Source organism: Cetorhinus maximus, chromosome 15 (genome assembly GCF_964194155.1).
Source record: "Cetorhinus maximus chromosome 15, sCetMax3.hap1.1, whole genome shotgun sequence".
In the NCBI taxonomy this organism is placed as follows: domain Eukaryota; kingdom Metazoa; phylum Chordata; class Chondrichthyes; order Lamniformes; family Cetorhinidae; genus Cetorhinus; species Cetorhinus maximus.
In genome coordinates, this window is record NC_135893.1 from 35,524,188 (window position 1) to 35,551,244 (window position 27,057).

The window sequence follows — 27,057 nt, forward strand, 5'->3', positions numbered from 1 at the left end:
ATTTATCCCAATGAGGAAGAAGGATTTTAGGAAGGGGATAAACCAACCGTGGTTAACCAAGAAAGTTAAGGATAGTATCAAATCGAAAGAAAAAACATACAATGTGGCAAAGATTAGCCATAAGCAAGAGGATTGGGAAAGTTTTAAAAACCAAAAAGGATGACCAAAACAAATGAGGGAGAAAATAAACTTTGAGGGTGAACTGGCAAGAAGTATGAAAACAGACAGTAAGAGCTCCTTTAAATGTATAAAAAGGAAGAGAGAGGCCAAAGTGAACATAGGCCCCTTAGTGAATGAGGCTGGGGAAATAATAATGGGGAACCAGGAAATGGCAGAGGAGTTAAACAAATACTTTGCATCAGTCTTCAAGGTAGAAGACACTAATAGCATTCCAAAAATACTAAATAATCAGTCAGCAAAGGGGGGAGGAAATAAATACAATAACTATCACTGGAGAAAAAGTACTAGGGAAACTAATGAGGCTAAAGGCTGATAAGCTCCCTGAACCAGATGGATTGCACCCTAGGATGTTAAAGGAAGTAGATATAGAGATAGTGGATGCACTGGTAGCAATCTTCCAAGAATCTTTAAATTCTGGATAAGCCAGACGATTGGAAATCTGCCAATGTAACACCCTTATTCAAAAAGGGAATGAGACAAAAAACAGGTAACTATAGGCCAGTTAGCTTAACATCTATCATTGGGAGAATATTTTAAAGGATGTAATAGTGGAGTATTTAGAAATGCATAATATAATCAAGCAGAGTCAGCATGGCTTCAAGAAGGGGAAATTATGCCTGACAGATTTATTAGAATTCTTTGAGGAGGTAACAAGCAGGATAGACAAAGGGGAACCAGTAGATGTAATATATTTCGATTTCCAAAAGGCTTTTGATAAGGTACCACATGTAAGGCTACTTAATAAGATAAGAGCCCTGGTGTTGGGGGTAGTGTATTAGCATGGACAGAGGATTGGCTAACTAACAGATGATAGAGTTGGGATAGGGGGCATTTTCAGGATGGCAATCTGTAACTAGTGGAGTGCCACAGGGATTAGTGCTGGGGCACAATTATTTATAATATATACTAATGACTTGGATGAGGGAAATGAGTGTACTATCGTCAAGTTTGTGGATGATACAAAAATAGGTGGGAAGGCAAGTGGTGAGAATGACAGAGTCTACAGAGGTATATACAGGTTAAGTGAGTGGGCAAAAAATTGGAAGATGGGATATAATGTGGGAAAATGTGAGGTTATGTTTGGCAGGAAGAATAGAGGAGCTGAATATTACTTAAATGGCGAAAGACAGCAGAAAGCTGCAGCACAGAGAGATTTGGGAGTCCGTGGGCTAGAATCAGAAAAAGCTAGCATACAAGTTCAGCAGATAATAGGGAAGGCAAATGGAAAGTTGGCCTTTATTTCAAATGGAATAAAAGTATAAAAATAGGGAAGTCTTGCTAAAACTATACAAGACGCAAGTTAGACCACACCTAGAATACTGTGAACAGTTTTGGTCCCCTTATCTAAGGAAAGATATACTGGCAGTATAGGCAGTCCAGAGAAGGTTCACCAGGTTGATCCCAGGTATGGAGGGATTTTCTTATGAGGAGAGGTTGAGTAGATTGGGCCTGTAGTAATTGGAACTTAGAAGAATGAGAGGCGACCTTATTGAAACATAAGATTCTTAGGGGGCTGGACAGGGTAGATGCTGAGAGGTTGTTTTCCCTTGTGGGAGAGTCTAGGACCAGAGGGCATAATCTCAGAGTAAGGGGGTGCCCATTTAAAACAGAGATGAGGAGGAATTTCTTCTGAGGGTGGTCAACCTGTGTACTTCTTTACCGTAGAGGCTGAATCGTTAAGTATACTCAAGGCTGAGATACAGATTTTTAATCAGTAAGGGAATCGATAGTTATGGGGAAAAGGCAGGAAAGTGGAGTTGAGGATTATCAGATCAACCATGATCTCATTGAATGTGGAGCAGACTCAATGGACCGAATGGCCGCCTTCTGCTCCTGCATCTTACGGTCTTATGAGATGCCAGTGAGGAGATTTTGTTTGCCATTACCAGGAATTGGACTCTTTCCCATAGAAGTTTCATGTGGACTTTTTGATATGCTCTGGAAACAATGTAGGAGCATTCCAGTGTGTTCTAGCTTCCTTTGAAATAAACTGACCAAGTGGATTGGGTGCACCTGTTGTATTGTTAACATTTTCCCTGGAAATGGTATGATAGCAGTGCAATGCAATAGAAATCATGTACTTTTTTTCTACTTCCAAGCTGGCAACCCACTGATTGGCAGCACTGAGGGTATGGGCATGGGATTGTGCATTGGAAGGTAAACATCAGGATTAAAACCAAGACTGACTCCTAGTCAAAGGTGTTGGAGTTGGCAGTAGGGGTTTACAGGCTAAGACTGGACTCTAGTTGGATCCAGCAGGTCCACATTGAAGACAGGACATTGAATCTAGGTTAAGGAAACCATGGACTACTTGTCACTCATACTTTTTGTTTCGTTTTGGGTGAGTGTCATTGTTTATCTAGAAACTCAGTAGATGGAATGTTGTAATAAAAATGGTCATTTCTGAAGTGCTCCTGTTGAATGGCTAGTCTTTTTGTGTTAAAGTAGCATAGACAATAATGGGGAGAAATCTGAGCAAGGAGGACAAATTATATTTGAAACAAAAATACACTCAGCTGAGTTGCGCCTGTATTGAGAAGCAGCATGAAGAAAATTGGAGTTGAATAATAAGCTGCATTGCATTCTGCAACCACTGTGCACAAGTTTTCTTCTACTTTTCATTTGTATTTTTAGAAAATTGTTGAACTGGTATTGATTTAAATTCCCCACCTAGTTATATTTCCTCTTCTCTGGAATCAACTCCACAAGGAAGCTTATTGAAGAGTCCATTATTTATTAATGCAAAAGCAAAATACTGCAGATGCTGGAAATCTGAAATAAAACAAAGTCTTGGCAGCATTCAGCAAGTCAGGCAGATTCTGCGAAGAGAAAAAAAAACTTTTTTTCTTTTTCCACAGATGCTGCCTGACCTGCTGAGTATTTCCAGCGTTTCCTGTTTTTATTTTAGGCCAATATTTATATTCAATCCAAGCAGTGTTCAGCTAACCACTGTCCTGGGCTTGGTCCCAGCTTGTTACCTGAAGGAAGAGTACAGCATTTTGAATTCTTTCTTTTCTCACTTAATACCACATAGGTATTTTGTAGCACAAATCACTAGATACTGATTGGGAAAACAGCTGGCTAATTTTCCCCTGCCCCAAAAATCAATAAATGCCAACTGTAGTAGCTCATTGCTCCCCCAGCTAAAATCATAGATCAGGAAAATCAAAGCTGCTCGGTCTGTCTAGTTCAGTATCACACTGCAGGATACATTGGAAGAGCTGTGGATTTTACTTCTAATTTGTCGTGATCAGTGGCAGCACGAAATTGCACTGCAGCACTGGATATGTATGAAATTCATCCCTTTTCACAGCTATTTTGGCAGCTGGTACTCCCCTTCCAAATCATTCTACATTATGTGTCTATAAGGTGTCACTGTGCAAAGTGCTTTTTTCAAATTATGAACAGCTCATGCACAAAGTTTGTGAATAGTTGTTCTTGTGTTTTGTGTTTCACAGCATGGTTGATAGGGCAATCATAATGAACTAAAAGCTTATATTTTGAATTTTCAACAAAGCTTAGTTTGAAACTGTTTCAAAAATGAAGTACACAGGAAAATTGTGAACATGTAGACCAGTAACACACAGCACTGCAGAAACTCGCCAAGGCTCCTTAGCAGCACCTTCCAAATGCGCAACCACTACCATCTAGAAGGACAAGGTGGCAGATACATGGGGATACCATCATTTGCAAGTTTCCCTCCAAGCCACACACTATCCTAATTTGACACTATATTGCTGTTCCTTCACTGTCACTGGGTCAAAATGCTGGAACCCCCCCCCCCCCTACACAGATGGACTGCAGTCGTTCAAGAAGGTGGCTCACTACCACCTTCTCAAGGGTCATTAGGGATTGGCAATAGATGCTGGTTTTGTCAGCAGTGCTCGCATCCTAAGAACAAATAAAAGAAAACTTAAGAGAAGACTTATTTAATGGTCCAAATTGACACAAGAACTCTCAGTCCTGCACCCACTTAACTTGTAAGTCAGCTGGATAATTGTACTGGGCACAAGAAGCCCAGAACTTCCAAATGACAGTTCAGCACTTCAAAGGACTGACATAGAAGAACCATGGTTTTAATAGTTGTTGATTTCAAATTTATCTCACGTTCAATCTATTAAGTCTGGTATGCAAATTACTTTTTCTCATCTTTTCTTTCACTCAAAGCAGTTACTGATACCAGCTCTGGTCTTGGCACAGAAGAATAGCAACATATTGTTCTAGGATAACTCACTTTTTCTCATTTGGCAAAGATGGTGTAATTTTGAAGTCTGATGGTATTTTCTGCACCAAAGCTTATATTTGGGTTTCGCTTGCCAAAGACAAGGATATAAGGCTTTTTTTCCTGCTACTTCATGTTCAGAGGAATGATTTCTTAATTGATGCCCACTTAGTATTCGTTTATTTTACATGGATAGTATTATTCCTTTGAACATTATGCAAAGACTTACATAGCACAGGTTAGCAAACAGAGTAATGTATCTTGTTTTATTTCTTGACAAAGAAGCATCTACTAATTAGAATTGGAGCTCAGACTATCCTGTGCATTTGACATTTTCTGTGCCAGCATGTAGTAGGTCCCTCTCCAGCAAACCTGTCCTGGAGCAACACGTAAGCTTAACTTAAAACTGCTGTTTTAACTGCTCAGACGGATAGGCCCGTCGAGCCTGCTCCAGCACTCAACAGATCATGGTTGATCATTTACCTCTGCCATTTTTGCCTACTGTCCCCATATCCCTTGATGTCATTAGTATCCAGAAATCTATCGATTTCTGTCTTGAACATGCTCAATGATTGAACATCAACAGCACTCTGGGGTAGTAGATTCTAAAGATTCACCACCCTTTTAGTGAAGAAATTCCTTCTCATCTCAGTCTGAAATTCCTCCTCATCTCTGTCTGAAATGACCTACCCCTTATTCTGAGACTCTCATCTGGTTCTAGACTCACCAGCCAGGGGAAACATCCTACCCTGTCATGCCCTGTAAGAATTTTGTAAGTTTCAGTGAGATCAACTCTCATTCTTCGAACCTCTCGGGGATACAGGCCTAGTTTCCTCCGCGTCTCCTCATAAGACAATCCTGTCATCCCAAGGATTAGTCTGGTGAACCTCTGTTGCACTCCCTGTATGGCATGTATATCCTTCCTCAAAGAGACTAAAACTGTGCTCAGTACTCCAGGTGCAATCTCACCAAGGCTGTATACAGTTGCAGCAAGACATCTTTACTTCTGTCCTTGAATTCTTTTGCAAGGCCAGTATACCATTTGCCTTCCTAATTGCTTGCTGCACTTGCATGCTAGCTTTTATTAGTGATTCGTGAACAGTGACATCCAGGTCCTTTTGGACATCAACACTTCCTAATCTCTCACCATTTAAGAAATACCCTGCCTTTGTTTTTTCTACCAAAGTAGATAACTTCACAGTTATTCACATTATATTCCATCTGCCATGTTCTTGCCTATTCATTTAACTTGTCCAAGTCCCCTTGAAGCCTCCTTGCATCCTCCTCACAGCTCACATTCCCACCCAGTTTTGTGTCATCAACAAATTTGTCAACATTATATTTGCCCCCCACATCCAAATAATTTGTATAGATTGTGAACAGCTATGGCCCAAATACTGATCCTTGCGGTATCCCATTAGTAGCAGCCTGCCATCCTGAGAATGATCCGTTTATTCCTACTCTGTTTTCTGTCTGTCCATAGCAGTATATTACCCCCAATCCCATGTGCTCTAATTTTGTTTGCTAACCTGTATGGGACCTTATCAAAAGCCTTCTGAAATTCCAAATATACCACATTCACTGGTTCTCCTTTGTTTATGCTACAAGTCACACCCTCCAAAAACTCCAACTGGTTTGTCAAACATTATTTCCCTTTCACGAATCCATGCTGACTCTGCCCAATTGTATCATTATTTTCTAAGTGTCCAATTATCACATCCTTTATAATAGATTTTAATATTTCCCATACTACTGATGTCAAACTAACAGGTTTCTAGTTCTCTGTTTTCTCTCTCCCTCCCTCCTTAAATAGTGGGGTTACATCTGCTACTTTCCAGTCTGCAGGAACCTTTCCAGAAACTGTAGAATTTTGAAAGATAGCCACCAACGCATCCACTATTTCGATAGTCACCTCCTTCAATACTTAGGGATGTAGCTTTTCTGGTCCAGGGGATTTACCAACCTTCAATTAATTTTTCAAGTACAATTTCTTTCAGTTCTTATTTTCACAAGTCCCTTGGTTTCCTAGTATTTCTGGGAGATTTTCTGTATCTTCCTCCGTGTGAAGACAGACACAAAGTAATTGTTTAGTTTCTCCGCCATTTCCCTATTCTCCATTATAAATTCTCCTGTCTCCGCCTGGAATGCCAAGTTAAAGTTAGGTTTGGCTATGATATCTCCATGGCTGAATACTTGTCAGACTCTCTCTGACTAGGCATGCACATGAATTGCTTGGATGAGATGGCAGAAAGCAGCTCATGTCTGTGGAATTTTATTGCAGCATTCATTAGCAATTTCAGGGGAGGAACATTAAAAGATGTCAGAGGGAGTAGTAAATTGAACTTATCAAGAGGATTGCATTGTGCTTTATAGGACTACATTTCATATTTACAGAAATTGTTTTTCAAGAAGAAGTTGAGTGGAAAACAGGTTCTGTCAAATTTAAGCTTCATTACTGACTGATGCTTTAACCATGCTCCTGGGCTATAGACATCTGACCCAGTTCTGAATACTTCATTTCAAACACCATTTTCTTTTTTCAGATGACGCAAGAAGATTTCAGCAAGTGTAAAGCACGTATAATCAGTCTATACAGCCATTTGTTTTGGCAAGCATATGTATATAAGGAATAGTTGTCAATAGGGCACTATTTCATGTAATTTCTCGTACTTCCTCACAAATGTTTATAATAGTTCTCAGTAGGGATTTGCAGCCTTCTGAAGATTGCTGGTCTACACCATCTATTCTGAGTGTTTTGTGAAGGTCTCTTTCTATTGCTGCATGTTGCAAGCTGACATTTGTAGAATTGTCACAAAGGTCTTCATTCTGTATGAAGGGAAAAATATGGTCCAAAAACCAGGCAAATGTATGACTTATTTTTAGTGGAATAGTTTGCCAGAATTCCTGATGACCTTGCTGTATAGGTTCCCAGGCCAAGGACTACAATGTATCCATTGTGGATATCTGTGGACTACTGACGCTGCTTCAAATCAAAAGAAGCATACAAAATGGAGTATATTTCTGGCATGTGTTTGTAAGCTGTGTCTCTCCAGAGTTGTAATCACTCCAAGTGGCATCCAGCCTACCTGCTCCATGTAGTTTCTGTTGACAGGGTGATCCATTGGAGTTGCTGTAGAAAGTCTCCTTAGTTGTATATTTTCATCTGTGTGAAAATATACAAATATATCTGTGTGTAGATGTTCCAGTGACCTCACATTTCATGGCTAACCTATCCAAAAGAGTGCAGAAAATTTACCCGTATAGATCAGTTCTTGGACTCAGAGTCAAATTAAGTGTTGAGATACAAATTGACAGCGATATGAATCTTGATGGGACTTCTAGTCACTACTATGAACATAGTCATGGAAAAATATGCTGGTGATTACAAACTGTAGATGATTGACACATCACTACCCAATGTAAAACTCCAATGACTCGTAGATGAGAAAGAAACCAAGTCTTTACTACTTCCAGACAGTTATATTCCAACTCACATCAAGCTTCATCTCCAGATTATCACCTGTTTCCCATTTATAGTGATGCACTTAACCAATTAACCTCTAATTACTAACTTAATCACTTGTGACTATTTCCTATCCTAACAGATTCCCCTCTTAAAAATGAGAGAAATCCTTAAGTGGAACAAAAAAAATTATTCATTTTTTCATTCTATATAGTGCAATCATCAAAAAAAATTATATATAATCGACCATCCCTGTTCCCCTTTTTAAAAAAAAAGACAAAGGAGACGTGCATAAAAATGCCCTTAAAAAAACTTCTTTTATAGCTTCTCATATCATCAGATGTCCCTCGTTGAGAATCTCCAATAATTTTTTTAGAGCTTGCATCTCTTTTTGTGAAACAATCAGACAATTGATGGCTGGTATCAACCCATTTGAGTTTGGAACTTTTCTTGTTTTCTAACATTTGTTTTTAAACACAATATTGATTCATAATCTTCTTTCATTAACACACTTTGTAGAATGCACATTACCCTAAAGTGACCTATTGTCTATGTGACATTCAATAGGTATTGTTCCTGAATATTCTTTTTTATTTAGGATTTCTTCCAATATCTTCGATGCAAAGAATGCCACGTCCCCTGCATCAATAAGTGCAAGAGATTCTGCTGCCAAAGTACTCCTTACCACTTTCCTTATCTTTTTAGCTTCCCATGCCAAAGGGCAACACTTACATCTTTCCCCATAAGAAATATTATATATCCTCCTGTGCTTGAAAACCCATCACAGGTTTGCATAAGAAGCGTCACTAAAAACATTTAATTTCACATTCGTAGCATCAACCGAAGATGGGAATTTCAAGACATTGTGCTCCATTTTAGATTTTTTTTCAATGTTTTGTTTGCCAGAATAAACATCTTCAACCTTAGAATTGTTCATTATAGCACTCAACTCCAAAACATCTAAGCTGACATCCGGCCTTGTTTGTATGCCTATCCAATTCAGTTTCCCAATTAGACGTCTTAGTTCCTCCACTTCAGTTTTGGAAGCTGCTGTATCTTTTTGAGAGGCCCTAACACGACTAACTCCGATGGGATTAGCATTCTCTAAATAGGGTTGCTGATGCAAAGTGACATTCGATCCACCCTGCCTGATTTCCAATTCGATGTATTTAAAGGCCCAAGACTTCCAATCTGTACTGAGCCCATTGATGACAATCTTTTTAAATTTGCTACTTCCACCTCACAAAAAGTCATCTCCAAGTATCGTGAAGATGCCAGAAAGTTTACCCCCATGGCGCCAATGAAACATTGCAGGGTCTGCTTTCAATTGGAGACAGCCCAATTTTAGTAAAATGGACATCACTGGGAAACACTAAATTCTGAAAGAGCCTTTGAAACCATATATGCACTTATTTAATTTCCAGAGTGTCCCTTCTGCATTTTACACTTCCTTTGGAGGGCAGAGAAAAGGTTGCATTTGAAGCTGGACTCCCTGCAAAACAGCAGCTTTAATATCAATTGATTTGCATTCCAAAGAATTTGCTGCTAACAGAGCCAAGAAGGTTTTCAAACCTACCTTTCCTGCTGTAGGTGAATTTACTCTTATATCTTGGTCACCCAGCTTTTTTTCAAAACTTCATGCCACTAGTCTGTCTTTAGCCTTATAAGTCCCATCAGGGAGCACCTTATCCAAGCATTACCATATATGTGATAGGGCTGGCTCCCCCTAACCAGCACCTCTGTACAACCCAGATTCTCTCCAGTTGTGTAATTCTTGCTGTTTGGCATCTTTTATTAACTTGTCTTCTAATTTGTTTGTAGCCACTAAGATTTCTTGATCGCGTGGGCTTCTGCTCCTTGTAGCATTCCATGTCATATTCCTTGACCTTGTTGACCTACGTCCTTTATCCTGCCTGCCTCCTATTTCATTCTGGACAGTTACTATTGATCTCCCCCAACCTATTAGCAGATTTTCTTTCAACTGTTTGTGATCTCTTTCTAAGGACATGTTCACTCCCAGACGTACTGCCCAAATTGTTGCTGCATTTTCTTGCTTTCCATTTTTGTACTTCATGTCCCCAATACATGGGTCTAACCTCCTACCTCTTATCTTGAACATTTAACCAGTTTTTTGTATTTTAGTTTTGCTGAAAAGAGAGACTTTTTTTGTCTTGCACTCATCAGGAAATACCAATGTCAGGGGAAACAACATATTTATACTGTATCAGAAGCTATATAATGTATGAGTAATAGATTTATATTGTCTGAGTAATGTGATGTATGAATTTTAGTGCCAGTGTGATGCTAGGTGTGTAGACTTTACGTCCCAAAGACTGGCAGATCGTATCAAACAGCATGTCCTTCTTGTTTTTCACAATGGGAAAGGTACAAACCATATTCCACCAACCTATGCTTGCAAAACTCAAAACACGGTGTCCAACATTAGATGTGATTCCGCAATTGGACAACATTTGCTAAATAATCCTCAGTCTGCTAAGAATTACACTGACAACCAATTTCCAGTTTAAGATTGTCAGTCAGGCTCAAAGTGGGTCAAATTTACATGTACTGGAAGCTACATATATTAATACACAGGTCCCTGTTCTTTGCACACACAACGTACACACATTGCATCTGTTTCAACTAAACAAACTAAGTGACCGCCATTTGCTGGTTCATTCCCCAGGGCAATGTCTTGACCAATCAGAATAAAACTGCCTGGTTTAGATTTCAAACAATGCTTGGCAGTTAACTGTCAATCACCATCAACTGGTACATTCTCCATGCCAACGTCTCTACCAATCAGAGTCCAATGGCCTGCACAGTAGTACCCAGTATTTTGCTGGACACCACATCCATGCTGATAAAACAATTGACTCCGGCTATCTTACAGGGAATCACTGTTCTTTTTAAAGATTTCAGTGTGTTGTCATCCCCAAATCTGAAACTGGTGAAACTCTCAAATTCCTTAATCTCATTCCTATCCTTATTACTTAAAGGAGTCTGGGTGGTATTTTAGTCAGCCTATTCCACACGCTGTAGACGTGTATCAGCTGTCTAATGCCACACAATTGATGGACTCTGCAACCAAGACATTCATGATGGGCTGAAGCTTCTTGTAATAATATAATGCCCTCTCTTTGGCCAATACCTTCATCATCTTCTGGGTCTTCTGTCATGTGTTTAAATTCGAATATCTTATTATACCATTTAGGACAGTTAATTGCGTATTGGTATTTTGAACCGCACCTCAAACACTGACCACACCGTGGGCATTTCTGGGTTTCATTCTTTAGTTGTAGGTCCTCAATTTTTTTTGCCTGTCATAATTGTCAAAGATGTTTCTGTCCTCATTTTGTCCAGTTACAATTCTCCTCTTGTACTGCTGCTTGCATCCTGTATCTTGGCAGTCTCGCCACACCGTCAACATTGTATTCTCCATTTTCTGTCTCACGACCCAATGGCCCATTTATGCCACGAATGCTGTTGGAAAGGAATGTTTTCCAAGGAATTTTTTTTAGAGCCTCTGACATCTGTTCTAGCTGTGCGTGCCTTTCTGCAAATTTAACTCGCGTTAAAACTAGCAATTTGTCCATATTTGATACTTTAGCACAATAACTTAAATGCCAGCACTGGGGATTCCTAGACAGAAATTTTGGGAATCTTTCATATAGTCTGCTGAATTCCATTATGTAATCTTCTATGGAACTATCTTCCAACTTTCTAAATTTGCCAAAATCTGACTGTAGCTCATAGGCACTTAAGTCATCTTTTTGATAAATTTTATCCATAAAATTTAATGTCTCCAAACCTTTATCCATGTCCAAATGCTCAGGCTCCAATTCCGAAAATACTTTGCACCTTATTTTGCTTTTCTACGGTAGCCAAAGTGCCAAGGCCATCCCGTGTTTGTTTTCGGCAAGGATGTAACCCGTGACCATATGGTTACTTCATTCTTCCATTGCTCATCAAGTTGACGCTCAGAAAACATTGGTGGATAATCCTACCCCAACACTGTTTTGATTCAGCCATTTTCCAAAGTGACTCAAACCACTCTTCTCTGAAAGTTAACTCTAAATACAACCTTTTGTCTGAAGAAAGCTTAGTTTCCAATCTTTTACTTAAAAGCAGTAACCATTTTCTGCTACCACTGTAAAACTTCAGTAGCCAGTTGGTAAGAAAGAAAGAAACCAAGTCTTTACTGTTTTTTCAGACAGAACTTTACTCCAACTCATAAAACTCTATCTCCAGATCATCACCTGTTTCCCCTTTATACTCTTTTGAGTGCAAAAATAAAAACAAATTAACAAATAAATAAACAAATTGTGGGGTGGAATAATTCCTTAAAGGGGCAACCAAAAGCAAAACCCCCAAAGGAAACTTACTGTAAGTCAAAATGTGGTTCTGGGGAAAAACAATGCACCCCAGCCCCCACAATGCCCACCTATCATAGGCCTCCGACGTGCTGCCGGACACCATGTTTCCCATTTAACTCTTTCGAGTTATCAACAGTCACAGATTGCAACTCTTTCGAGTACAATCACAGTTCTTGGTATCCGGGAGTGGGACATGAACCCACAACCATCTGATTCAAAGGCGAGGGTGCTATGTTTCCCATTTATATGCACCCAGTGATGTGCTTAACCGATTATCCTCTTAATTACTAACTAAATCACTTGTTGACCATGAACTGTTTCCTATCCTAGCATCCAACAACTGAGACCAATGTGTAGACCTTGAGATGCCCACACTTAAACTCTGTTTCTATCTATGTTGTTGGGCTATTAAAATGGGTTGCCCATGCCTTTAAGGGAAATTGTCTTATGGCCCATCAGAATCCTGTAAATGGGGCTTCTGTAAATAGCTGATTGCAAATTGTGAGTAAATAGTTATTTTGACTAGAATACATAATTTTGATGGCGTCACAGGTAGACAAGGTTGTAAAGAAAGCTTTTGGCATACTGGCCTTCATAAATCAAAGTATTGAGTATAGGAGTTGGGATGTTATGGTGAGGTTGTATAAGACATTGGTGAGGCCAACTTTGGAGTATTGTGTGCAGTTCTGGTCGCCTAACTACAGGAAGGATATCAGTAAGATTGAGAGAGTGCAGAGAAGATTTACTAGGATGTTGCCGGGTGTTAAGGAGTTGAGTTACAGGGAAAGACTAAACAGGTTGGGACTTTATTCCTTGGAGCGTAGAAGAATGAGGGGAGATTTGATAGAAGTTTACAAAATTGTGAGAGGTATAGACAGAGTAAATGCAAGTAGGCTCTTTCCACTTAGATTAGGAGAGATAAACACGAGAGGACATGGCTTTAGGGTGAAAGGGGAAAGGTTTAGGGCAAACATTAGGGGGAACTTCTTCACTCAGAGAGTGGTGAGAGTGTGGAACGAGCTGCCATCTGACGTGGTAAATGCGGGCTCACTCTTAAGTTTTAAGAATAAATTGGATAGATACATGGATGGGAGAGGTCTGGAGGGTTATGGACTAGGTGCAGGTCAATGGGACTAGCGGAATAATATTTCGGCTCAGACTAGAGGGGCCGAGTGGCCTGCTTTCTGTGCTGTAGTGTTCTATGGTTCTATGATTTGTGTGAACTAGACGTTTTTTTTCAAGTTTATCACCTTGCTGTATCACTTTACTTAGAGAATTTGTTTCTGTAAAGCAGCACTTAGGTTTTGGATACAATCTAATTTGATGCACCAAAAGTAATAGGACCAAATATTGATGCCAGAAAGTCATGTGATCTGGTTGTGTGTTTGTAGACAGTTGTGTGCCAAAATTGTTTACCTGTAAAACAGGTCCATCTGTAACTATCCTTACCTAGAAAGACCAGAAGACTCTCCCTTTCTCAATAGCATACAGGTAGGATAGTACTTGGGCTTTTCAATTGATCTTCTTACAAAAATTAATGCCTTAAAATTCATTCAGTTTAATAATTTTGTCATGAAATATAATTGGGAGCATTGGGACAGAAGTCTAACATATATCCCTTCAACCTTTTTTGCCATCCAATTGGATCACTACTGTTCTGTACCTTAATTCTGTTTACTTACCAATGCCCCATATCCCCGATACGTTTATCTAACAAAAATCTATTGATTCCCATCTTGAGAATTTTAATTGGTCCAGCATCTGCAGCCTTTGGGGAAAGGGTTTCAGATTTTCATGGCCATTTGTATGAAAAGGTGCACACTAATTTCACTCCTAAATAGCCTGGCTCTAATTTGAAAATTATGGCCCTCGTTATGGATTCCTCCACCACAAGAAATAGCTACTCTGTAACTATGCTGTTCGATACATTTGTTAATTTAAGCACTTTAGTTTTTATGCCCTCAGCCTTCTAAACTCCAGGGGATGCAAACCAAGTTTATGCAGCCTGTCCTCATGTTTTAACCCTCCAAGCTGTGGTATCATTCTGGTGAATTTGCACTTTAATCTCCCCGAGGTTTAGTGTTCAAAACTGAACATGCTCTAGATGGAATATAACCAACAGAGGTATCAGTGCCTCATTTTTACAGCTTATTTCTCTTCCCCACACTCATCCAAGATAAAGTCCAGCACACTGTTCACTTTTTTGATTGCTTTGGTACCTGTTGACTTTTAGTGATTTAGATAATTTAGTGCGCACTAACGCCAACATTCCTTTACATATGTACTGATCCTAGTCTCTCTCTATTAAGAAAATATTTGAATTGGCCTTTCTCTGATCCAGAATAGATGACTTCATACTTCACGCACGTTATCTCAGATTTTATAAACATCTCTAACGCTATCACTATCTCTTGAAATACCTCCAAATTCAAACATCAGCTTGTACTTGTACCATTCATCACAAACGTTTATGACGTTCAGGACACCATGTAAAAAAGTGCAATGAACTAAACTTTAATCATAGCCTTAATCATCGTAATGGCAATGCTATCAAAAGGATGACCAGGCGCTATATTTCAAAAAGAAAATAAATGAGAACAGTCGGGAATTCACTTCTAGCCGATCCTGATGATGGTCATTACACAGGACACCAGCCAATAACGGCCGTTACCTTGGTTTTGCTAGCCTTGTATCTTGCCAATTCTTTGTGAAAAATTCATATCTTTTTTCCATGTTATTGGCTACACTCTGATTGCATTGTTTTGCTATCAGGTTGTTGGTTCAATTGCTTTGTAATGAGTTATCATATTTAAAAATGAACTTTAATCAATTGTCATATATTGGTGTCCATCTTTGATGAAAACGAGAATGTAGTTGAATCATCGCAAAGAGAATGATGCTTTGATGTGCACAATGTTATCTCAGTTATGTCTATCATATATTTTATCAAATGATAAAAACCATTCTAATGGTGTTTACCGTGGCATTTATATCTGATTAATTTTAAAAATAACTGCTAAAATCCTCCAGTATTGAAAAAATACTCAATGTAGACTGCTTGCTGATTTTTTCCCCGCACCCCCTTTACATTCCTGCTTCCTTTTCTGAAAGCATTGCCTAGTCATTGTAGTAGAGTTCTATGACCAGACGCTGCTTTCCAGAAGATCACCCAAGTGGTCATTAGTTGACCGCAGACAATATCACAGCCATGCCCAATCTTGCGCTTAATTTATGTCCAGACATACACATTTCCACTGCAGATATCTAGTTAAGTGCTCAGGTGCAGGAACCTGAGTGAATTTTTCACTTTCCCAAACTAGGGTCGTTGAGGCTGGTTGTAGTGAGTGAAGTCCTGGTTTGAGATGAGTTCACTAAGCAAATGGGACTTCCTTGTAACTGTATCCAGGACTGAGCTACTAGAATCATAGAAATTTACAGCATGGAAGGAGGCTACTATGTCCCATGTCCAAGCTGGCTGACAAGGAGCCATCCAACCTAATCCCGCATTCCAGCTTTTAAAGTTATAGCCTTAACAAAAACAGAATTAACTGGAAAAACTCAGCAGGTCTGGCAGCATCGGCGGAGAAGAAATCAGTTAACGTTTCGAGTCTTCATGACCCTTCGGCAGAACTGAAGCATAGTTAGGAGAAAGGTGAAATATAAGCTGGTTTAAGGTGGGGGGGCGGGGGGAGAGAGAAGTTGAGGGTGTGGTGATTGTGGAGATAAGCAAGCAGTGATAGGAGCAGATAATCAAAAGATGTCACAGACAAAAGGATCAAAGAGGTGTTGAAGGTGGTGATATTGTCTAAGAAAGGTGCTAATTAAGAATGGAAGACAGGACACTCAAGGTACAGCTCTAGTGGGAGTGGGGTGGAAAGACTAACAAAGTTTTAGTTTTAGATTTAAAAATAATGGAAATAGGTGGGAAAAGAAGAATCTATATAAATTATTGAAAAAAAGGGGGGGGGGGAGAAACGGGGTGGGGATGGGGGGAGGGGGAGTTTAAGATCTAAAGTTGTTGAATTCAATATTCAGCCCGGAAGGCTGTAAAGTGCCTAGTCGGAAGATGAGGTGCTGTTCCTCCAGTTTGCGTTGGGCTTCACTGGAACAATGCAGCGAGCCAAGGACAGACATGTGGGCAAGAGAACAGGGTGGAGTGTTAAAATGGCAAGCGACAGGGAGGTTTGGGTCTTTCTTGCGGACAGACCGCAGGTGTTCTGCAAAGCGGTCGCCCAGTTTGCGTTTGGTCTCTCCAATGTAGAGGAGACCGCATTGGGAGCAACGAATGCAGTAGACTAAGTTAAGGGAAATGCAAGTGAAATGCTGCTTCACTTGAAAGGAGAGTTTGGGCCCTTGGACGGTGAGGAGAGAGGAAGTGAAGGGGCAGGTGTTGCATCTTCTGCGTGGGCATGGGGAGGTGCCATAAGTGGGGGTTGAGGAGTAGGGGGTGATGGAGGAGTGGACCAGGGTGTCCCGGAGGGAACGATCCCTACGGAATGCCGCCAGCGGGGGTGAAGGGAAGATGTGTTTGGTGGTGGCATCATGCTGGAGTTGGCGGAAATGGCGGAGGATGATCCTTTGAAGGCGGAGGCTGGTGGGGTGATAAGTGAGGACAAGGGGGACCCTATCATGTTTCTGGGAAGGAGGAGAAGGCGTGAGGGAGGATGCGCGGGAGATGGGCCGGACACGGTTGAGGGCCCTGTCAACCACCGTGGGTGGAAAACCTCGGTTAAGGAAGAAGGAGGACATGTCAGAGGAGCTGTTTTTGAAGGTAGCTACATCAGAACCGATGCGACGGAGGCAAAGGAACTGAGAGAATGGGATGGAGTCCTTACAGGAAGCGGGGTGTGAGGAGCTGTAGTCGAGGTAGCTGTGGGAGTCGGTAGGCTTGTAATGGATATTGGTGGACAGTCTATCATCAGAAATTGAGACAGAGAGGTCAAGGAAGGGAAGAGAAGTGTCAGAGATGGACCATGTGAAAATGATGGAGGGGTGGAGATTGGAAGCAAAATTAATAAATTTTTCCAGGTCCCGACGAGAGCATGAAGCAGCACCGAAGTAATCATCGATGTACCGGAGAAAGAGTTGTGGGAGGGGGCCGGAGTAGGACTGGAACAAGGAATGTTCCACATACCCCATAAAGAGACAGGCATAGCTGGGGCCCATGCGGGTACCCATAGCCACACCTTTTATTTGGAGGAAGTGAGAGGAGTTAAAGGAGAAATTGTTCAGTGTGAGAACAAGTTCAGCCAGACGGAGGAGAGTAGTGGTGGATGGGGATTGTTGGGGCCTCTGTTCAAGGAAGAAGCTAAGGGCCCTCAGACCATCCTGGTGGGGGATGGAGGTGTAGAGGAGATTGGACATCCATTGTGAAGAGGAAGCGGTTGGGGCCAGGGAACTGGAAATTGTTGATGTGACGTAAGGTGTCAGAGGAATCACAGATGTAGGTGGGAAGGGACTGGACAAGGGGAGAGAGAAGGGAGTCAAGATAACGAGAAATGAGTTCCGTGGGGCAGGAACAGGCTGACACGATCGGTCTGCCAGGACAGTTCCGTTTGTGGATTTTGGGTAGGAGGTAGAAGCGGGCCGTCCGAGGTTGGGCGACTATCAGGTTGGAAGCTGTGGGAGGAAGATCTCCAGAGGAGATGAGGTCAGTGACAGTCCTGGAAACAATGGCTTGATGTTCTGTGGTGGGGTCATGGTCCAGGGAGAGGTAGGAGGAAGTGTCTGCGAGTTGACGCTCAGCCTCCGCGAGGTAGAGGTCAATGCGCCAGACAACAACAGTACCACCCTTGTCAGCGGGTTTGATGACAATGTTGGGGTTGGACCTGAGAGAACGGAGTGCAGTGAGTTCAGAGAGAGACAGATTAGAATGGGTGAGAGGAGCAGAGAAATTGAGACGGCTAATGTCACGCCAACAGTTCTCAATGAAAAGATCAAGAGAAGATAAGAATCCAGAGGGAGGGGTCCAGGTGGAGGGAGAATATTGGAGGTGGGTAAAAGGATCCGTTGAACGGGGAGAGGACTTCTGCCCAAAGAAGTGAGCACGGAGACGACGGCGGAAGAAGAGTTCAGCATCATGCCGAGCCCGAAATTCATTGAGATGGGGGCGTAAGGGTATGAAACTAAGTCCTTTGCTGAGCACTGAACGTTCAGCATCGGAGAGGGGAGTTATAGCCCTGTTGGTTATGGCACTTCAAGTGCATATCCAAGTACTTTCAAAATTTTGAGCGTTTCTACCTATGCAACCATTTCAAGCAGCGAGTTCCACTAACTGGATAAATTTGTTGAGCCTTTTGGAGGTGGTGGTGAAGTGTTAGCTATTTTGGCTACAAGGTGACACTTCTGGTATATAACTTGTGACTGAAATTCCTTTGTTCAGTGTTAAGTTCAAACTCTGTTTTGTGGTATGTTTACCACTGAGGCTTATGAATAAGTTATTTTAAGCACGGCAGATTACTTTCCTGATCCAGGTAACGTTTCATCTCCATAGTTGGCTAATCATTTATTAATGAGGCTGGGTTACCAATAAGAAAAGGGGTCATAAAGGACGCAACTGCAATTATTTTGGAAATGAAGTAACACAATTGCACTCCTATATTACAATAGAACAAGCTCTAGCCAAGAGTTTCATAGGTTTACTGGTGCAACGAACTCTCAATTTTTCCTCTCAGCTAGCTATTGTGTTTACTGTTCAGCAATGACTTAATCCATTGAGTATTTATCGTGGGTTTTTAGCAGGAAAAATACTTTTAATGAGTTTTTTGCATTTCTGCAGTTAGAAAAAAATTCTGGAAGGTGTTTTGTGACATTGATTTATCATTGTGATGTGATTCCACTGATGTGATCAAGTAGAATGGCTAAATGAATGGGTAGAAATGTCAATTTATTTTTATAACTTGCCTTTGATTTTTTCGTGTAATATCCATTGTTTTTGCACTCAAACATAAGTTGACTTAGTTTGTCCTGTATGTTTTGCTTGTGCCAATAAATAATGAAAGCCAGAGCCAGACTATTGCTTTGGTCATTGTTGAGCAGGTTTGCCTTAGCCTAGTTTATTGCAGTTCTTGATCCCTGTTTCTTATTTGTTATTCTGTTCAATTAATAAATAAATACCCAACTGCCCAGATGAAACATCTGCTGTATCATGGAAATAGCTGAGGCAATCTGACTTGTTGGAAGTGATAACTTATTTAATACTGTTATAAATTGAAGTGTTGTAACAAAATCTCTTACTGGAACAATGAAGTTTCTTCGTACGACTGAATAGATTTAACTGCTTCATTACATGTTGGCATTCTGCAGTCAGTTCTCAACAAAGTGCTATAACACTAATACATATCTTCCTGGTGCAGGTTTTTTTTATTCTTTTATGTGATGCCACAGCATCACTGGCAAGGCCAGCATTTGTTGCGAATTCCTAATTGCTCTGAAACTGAGTGGCTTGCTAAACCATTTCAGAGGGTAGTTAAGAGTCAACCACATTGCTGTGGGTCTGGAGTCACATGTAGGCCAGACCAGGTAAGGATGGCAGTGAACCATATGGGTTTTTACATCAATAATAGTTGCTTGGTAACCATCACCGAGACTAGCTTTATATTCCAGATTTATTCATTGAATTTAAATTCCACGAGCTTCCTCTGTGCAACCCCCCCCCAACCCCAGGTTACATGAGGAGCAAAACCAACCACATTGTTGAATAAAAAAGGGACAAATTTCATAGGTTTGTGGTCTGAGAAGATGTTGTCTTTATTGTAGGTTGCGCCTAGTCTGTTGATCTCTGTATCAAAGCAATATTATTTATGTGGTGTTGTCCAGCAGGTCACCTTGTTTCGGTTTGCGCGCTCTCATCCCAGTTCTTAGGTGCATGCCAAAGCATAGTTTTGATGGATAGACCCATGCATCTTCTGATATGAAACTTGCACCCTCTTGTATGCTGAGTGGGTGTAACTTACACAGGATTAACATTTTTTTTTCAATTTATCACCATCTTTTCCTATCAATTTTGAAAGGTGGAAATATACAGTTCAACAGCTGAAGTTATTTACAGGATGCATATTTACATAGAATAAATACAACAAATAATATTTAAAGTGTTTGACTTGCACAATAAACGGTCAAATAAAAATGACAATTCAAGCATTCAAAAATGATATCTGTTAGCCAAGGTTTTATTTTATTCTTTCACAGGATGTGGGCTGACTGGGCAAGCATTTGTTACCCGTCTCTAATTGCCCTTGAGAAGTTTGGTGGTGAGATGTCTTCTTGAACCGCCGCAGTCCATGTGGTGTAGGTACACCCTCAATGCTGTTAGGAAGGGAATTCCAGGACTTTGACCCAGCAACAGTGTAGGAACATCAGTATTGTTCCAAGTCAGGATGGTGCCTGGGGCTTGGAGGGGAACCTGCAGGTAGTGGTGTTCCCTAGCATCTGCCGCCCTTGTCCTGGTAGAGGTGTGGGGTTTGAAGGTGCTGTTGAAGGAGCCTTGGTGTGCTGCTGCAGTGCAGATGGTTAGATTCTCTCTTGTTGGTGGTCGTCATTGCATGGCACTGTGTGGCATGAATAATATTTGCCATTTGTCAGCCCAAGCCTGAATGCTGTCCAGGTCTTGCTGCATATAGGCATGGACCACTTCAGTATCTGAGGAGTGGTGAATGGTACTTAACATTGTGCAGTCTTCGGCGAAGGAGAGAATGCCATTGATGAAGCAGCTGAAAATAGTTGGGCCTAGGACGCTACCCTGAGGTACTCATGCAGCGATGTCCTGGGACTTAGATGATTGACCTCCAAGAAGCACAACCATCTTCCTTTGTGCTAGTTATGGCCCTAACCAGTGGAGAGTTTTGCTCGGTCTTGCTCGGACTCTTTGCTACACTTAGTCAAATGCTACTTGATGTCAAGGGCAGTCACTCTCACTTCACCTCTTGAGCTCGGCCCTTTTGTCCATTATTGTTATTAAGGACAATGGAGTAATGGTGGATAAACTGAGTTAAGGTACAGATCAGCCTTGATCTAATTGAATGATGGAAGAGGCTAGAGGAGCTGAATGGCTTTCCCTTGTTTCTATATTGCTAAACAAAAGTCCAAAATCTTAGAATCCGTCTCAGTATTTTAAAATTAGGGCTTTAAATGAAATATGAATACTTTTGTCCAACAATATCTACCTCACCACTGACATGTAAACAAGCAGTGTAAATAAATAGAAAAGAGAAACCCAGCAATATTTGTACTATTTCAAGCAGGCATGCTAGATAAGACCACCCTTTTCATGGTAAACATGTAAATATTGCTTAATTATGCTTTTGAGGCAGTGTGACATAACTTCTGTCAGTTGATGATTTTAGATTGATTTTGCACTTAGCCTGGCTTTCTTCGAGTAGATAGTTGATCAGCAATAAGAAAGCAACGTCACAAACTAGTATATCAAAAATGAGAAAATTGTAGGTCCAATTAATTTGTAAATATAGGCAATTAGTGGCACTGCTTGGTTTCTACATCCTTTTGAAACCTATTGTTATCTTTAGCTAGATTTATGTATTGTTTCATTCCCCATACAGCTGATTTTTCCCATCTATTCTGTAGTTCCTGCATTAGCTGTTTGTTTTCTGCTCACAATGATAAGATAGATCTGGCATCAAGAAGCGATCAGGGTACATTTTATTAATTTTCAAAAGTTTCTACAAAGATTCTACTTTACAGATATTTTAAGGCACAGGTTTGAGGCTCTTACCTACAAAAGAAGACTGAGAAATCTTGAAAAATGAAAGGGTTCAATAGGGTAGGCATAGCGATGTTGTTGTTACGATCCTCCAAGAGATGAACTCCCCAGCGACCAGCGAAAATGACCATAGGACAAGCTTTCACATTTCAAGACCTTTATTATGACAAACAAACTCAAATCAACAGAAGCTAAAAATTATTTAACAGGCAACTATTAGAAAAGGCATGTCCCCATTAACTAACAAAACTGAAATATACTTTATGATGCATTTCACTTCACACCATGCTTCCAACAGATACGTAGGCTTAAAGATTAGGTTCCAAGCTCCTGGCATTTCAGCAGGCTCTCTTTGCCCTGCCTTGCCAGGTCAGGTCTTCGAAAATTATTCCACTCGGCCTTCTGAGCATCCTGAACTGACTTTCAGCAGCAAGGCCCACTTTGGCGACGACTTGTTCCTTGAATCTCAAAGTCCTTTCCGTTTGAATAGAGAACCATTTGTCACCAGCCTGCTTAGTTACCAACACAAAGACAGTCTCCTGCAGCTGTACGCAGCAGCTGTTTCTGTCTGTCGATGTCGCTGTGTGTGTTTTTTCAAAGTAGTTGTGCCTAGTGTAAAACTTGATTTTCAATAGGTTGTGGCTACAGATCATCTGGCATGTCTCCGAGCGGAATTAGCATGATCATCATTCCCCTTTCAGGTCTGTGCTATTTCACTTTAAATTAGAAAGATATTTTAAAACATAACTGTCTTGTAAAGTCTTGCATTCATAACAATGTTTCCACTTGAGAGAGTCCAAAACTAGGCACCAAAACTATAAAATAGCCACTAATAAATCAAGCAAGACATTCAGGAGAAGCTTTTTTTACTCAGAGTGGTCAGAATGTGGAACTCATCACCACATGAAATGGCTGAGGAGATAAGCAGTGTTGCATTTACAGGGACATAAGTAAATGGGGGAGAAAGGAATAGGATACCTTGATGGGGTGAGATGAAGCCAGGTGGGAGGAAGTTTGTGGAGCATAAAGACTGATCTAGACCAGTTGGGCCAAGTGGCCTGTTTCTGTGTAGTAAAATTCTGTGCGACACATTGAGTCGATATTTGAGGCATATTGCTAATTTCATTTAACAGATATAAAGCAGATTTTGTAGTTTAAAGCCTCGTGCCAGCCTGATTTTGTCACATATTTTCAGGGATGCGTTTTATTCTTTTGAAATATAGTGCCTAGCCATTCTATGTCATAGGCATTTTCTGTGAGATTTCAAAAGGAGATTTTTCAGCCATGCAGGGACAGGGTGAGTTGCACTGATTCAGTGCAATTATCAAACATTTTTAAAGCCTATTATCACAAGAGCCAGCTTATGATTGCACACTCAAGATTTTTTTAACTTTTGGTGGCAGAGTGTTGTACTGCCAAGTTTAAGAATATGAAAAAAATTACCTGGTTAAAATTGATCTGCACATTACAAGATGCATAGGAGTCTAATGGTAATAGTGCTGGATTTGTGAATTCAAATCCCACCACAGCGATTTGCAAAAATGAATTTAATAAATATAACTCTAAAAAGCATCAGAAAATCAACCAGATTGTTGAAGAAACCTATTTGGTTTGCTAGTGTCCATCAAGGAAGGAAGTCTTACTACCCTTAACCCCATCCAGCCTAAATGTGACTTTAGTCTCTCACTACAGAATGTGACCAACTTGTGTTGTCTTCTGAAGTGCCTCAGCAAATCACCAATTGAAAACAATTGCTGTAAGTTTTAACAGTAAGAATTGGACAGACCCATCAAAAATAACGCCTGCATCAGGATAAGGCTAAGGCAATCTTAACCCTGGATAACCCTTCAAAGTGCTCCTCAGTAAAATGTGGGAACTTTGCAATTGGAAGAGTTGTCCTGCCTGACATAATCACACTCACTTTCGGATAATCTCCCAGGCTCTGCCATCGTAATCCAAGGATATGTCCTGTCCCATCATCAGGATAAACTCTTCAGATGTGGGGCCACAGTGATTATAAGGTTAGGTATGTATGGATCTAGGAGTCCTTCAATTGACTCCAAGCCTCCTGAGATTGCTTTACTTTAGGTCAAACATAGCCAAAGGTACCTGGCTAATCACCTACCACACCCTTCAACTGACATTTGTATTCCTCCAACAAAAACAAAAATTGCTGGAAAAGCTCAGCAAGTCTGACAGCATCTGTGGAGAGAAAGACAGAGTTACATTTTTGGGAACTGAAGAAGAATCCGTATGACTCTTCAGTTCCCAAAAATGTAACTCTGTCTTTCTCTCCACAGATGCTGTCAGACCTGCTGAGCTTTTCCAGCAATTTTTGTTTTTGTTTCAAATTTTCAGCATTCACAGTATTTTGCTTTTATCTTTGTATTCCTCCATGTTAGACAATACTCATGAGAGGAGCAAGGGCACTGAATGTACTCTGGGTGAGGACTTCAATGTCCTCCACCATTGGCACACTGTCTGTAGTATGTGGAATGCATTGCAGAAACTTCTCCAAAGTTACTTCAACATTCCCACTCCCTGCAGTTTCTATCGCTGAGAACCATGAAAGTAACACGGTGGCAACACCAAGTTAATTCCTATCCCTGCCCCAAGTCACTCACCAGCCTGATTTGAATGTATATTGCCATATCTACATCATCACTGGGTTCAAAGTCATGGGATTCCTTATATAACATCATTGAGGGAGCACCACCACCACAAAATTGCTGCAGTCCAAGGAGAGAGGAACACCATCGTCACCTCAGGGCAACTGGGGAGTGCAATAAATGTTGCCTTACCAGTTACTTATTTTGCATGAACATTTTTTTTAGAAAAAATCCTCAAGGCATGAAGCTTTCAGGCAATTTTAAAAATCAGCCTTTATAAAGTATGGCAAAAGGGGAACAATTAAATTATACATTGTAGCAAAATTTGCTACGCTTAATTCTATTACTGGTGCTAATATCAAGCACGGTATAAAACGGCAATCTTATTCAGCACTGAAATGTTGAACTGGTGCATGCTCCGCTGAAATTGTGTAGGACTATATTTTCATTTAGACACCGAGAAATGCATTACCAGTTCCCTGATGGGTGTGACTAGATGGGCTGTATATAGTTGGCTTGTTTGTGGACTGTTGTAATGGTTTCTAGCAGGGTGGTGGCTGATGTAATTTCTGTAATTGCTTGATCGTTATAAAAACATGCTGACAATGTTCATCTTGTTGTCTGCTGGCAACACAGGGTACTCAATGACTGCATCAACATTTTGAGCTCTCCTGCATTTCACAGATGTGTTTACAAGGGAACAATCATTCCATCTATTTACTGTTGAATTGCATTCCTGGGAGATTCATTCTGAAGTCATTGGCAACTGATTTAATGTCTACATTCAGATTAAGCTTTGCAATAAAACCAACAGTCTGGTTTTGTTTTACTGGCTGCATGTGTAGCTTGAGGACTGTATACTTAACAGCCATGCTGATCATTACCTCAGCGAATTGTGAAATGTCTTTCTGAGCTGACTTTCTTTAATTTGCATTTTCCATTTCCAATTTCTACCCAATACAGCCATGTAGGAAGAAGTTTTAATTGTGAGTTACCTGGTGGTGTAATTCCAAACTGCCTTTACCCTCAAACTGGTAAGAGTTTGGATCAGCTAATTTGGAATTAATTGGCCTCATGATAGCCCCGTGCCTGATCCAGATGTGATTAAATGATTAGAACATAGATCTAGGTCAGAAAGTGAATCAAAAGCCTATTCAACACATTGTGTTGTGGGGACATCAGAGGTATTGTGTTCTGTCTGGGTTGACATTATATTGAGAATGTACATGAGTCGCACTAGTCTTACGTGGCTAGCAAATGAGTTCTTGCAAATAATGTGGGGGAGAGGTAAGATTGGGAAAAATACAGTTTTAATATTTCAATCATTTATTTGGCTGCATCTGTCGTATATAATTCAAGTGGTGAACTTATGGTTGGGCTTATGTCATTACCCCAGACCTCTTAAACGATTGACCTACTTTTTGCTGTCCTTACATCCACACTGATGTTGGAGCAGGGTGGAAAAGCGGAGTGCATAGAGGAGGACCCAAGTCAAAGTTGTTAATCCTCAGATTTCCTGTAGCAAAAGGTTTCACTTATAATTTCGCTATTACACAAATAGAATCTAAATATTGCTGTCATAAATAAAGTATTTGGATGATTTATCTTAGTTGCTTTGAATCTACATTACACTTTTCATTATAAAATTGCTTAACTTCACTGCAATCTACACTAATGTACACAAGTGCAAATTCTTTTTAGATTGCTGAAGTGTTTCTTATGGACATTAATCTGAGTTGTAGCAAAATGATTCCCTTTGTCAGTTGATCCGCTGTGGGTTTACTGATTTGATGAACATAAGCTTTCCTCTATGCCGACATGGCAGCCTTGTTTTCACTTAAATTTGTAATACTTCTCGGCCTGGTATGTTACGTATATTTTGTTTTGTGCACGCGTTGTGCATTTTCCTAATTTTCAGTCTTATTACCTCTGGTCCCATTTCCATACCTCTGATGTCCCCCAAAGGTCTAGCTTTGGCCCTGTTCTATTTCTTATCTACATGCTTTCCATTGGCGACATCATCTGAAAATACATCAGTTTCCACGTGCGCACTGGTGCCACCCAGCTCTACTTTGATATCACTTCCATTGACCCCTCTGCTGTCTCTAAATTGTCTGGGAGAACTTTCCTCTGATTAAATATTGGAAAGACCGATGCCATTACCTCAGTCCATGCAACACACCTTGTTCCCTAACGCCAACTCCATCATTCTCTCTGGCATCTGTCTGAGGCTGAACCAGACGGTTTGCAACCTTGGTGTAGTCTTTGACCCCAAGATGAGCCTCCAGCCACATCTGTGCCGTCACTCGGGCTGCATTTTTCCACTCTGTAACATTTGCCTGACTCCATCCCTGCCCCAGCGCTTCTGTTGCTGAAACTTGCATCCGTGCCGTTATTACCTCTAGACTTGACTATTCCAGAGCACTCCTGGTTGGCCTCTCACTTTTTGCCTTAAATAAACTTGTCATCCAAAACTCTGCTACATGTGT

General features: G+C 40.6%; 1 protein-coding gene across 8 annotated transcripts in view; it reads left to right on the forward strand.

Moving 5' to 3' along the window:
• cep104 (centrosomal protein 104) overlaps nt 1–27,057 on the forward strand; it is a 254,609-nt gene that overhangs the window by 73,750 nt on the left and 153,802 nt on the right. The gene's annotated exons all lie outside the window — the stretch shown is intronic.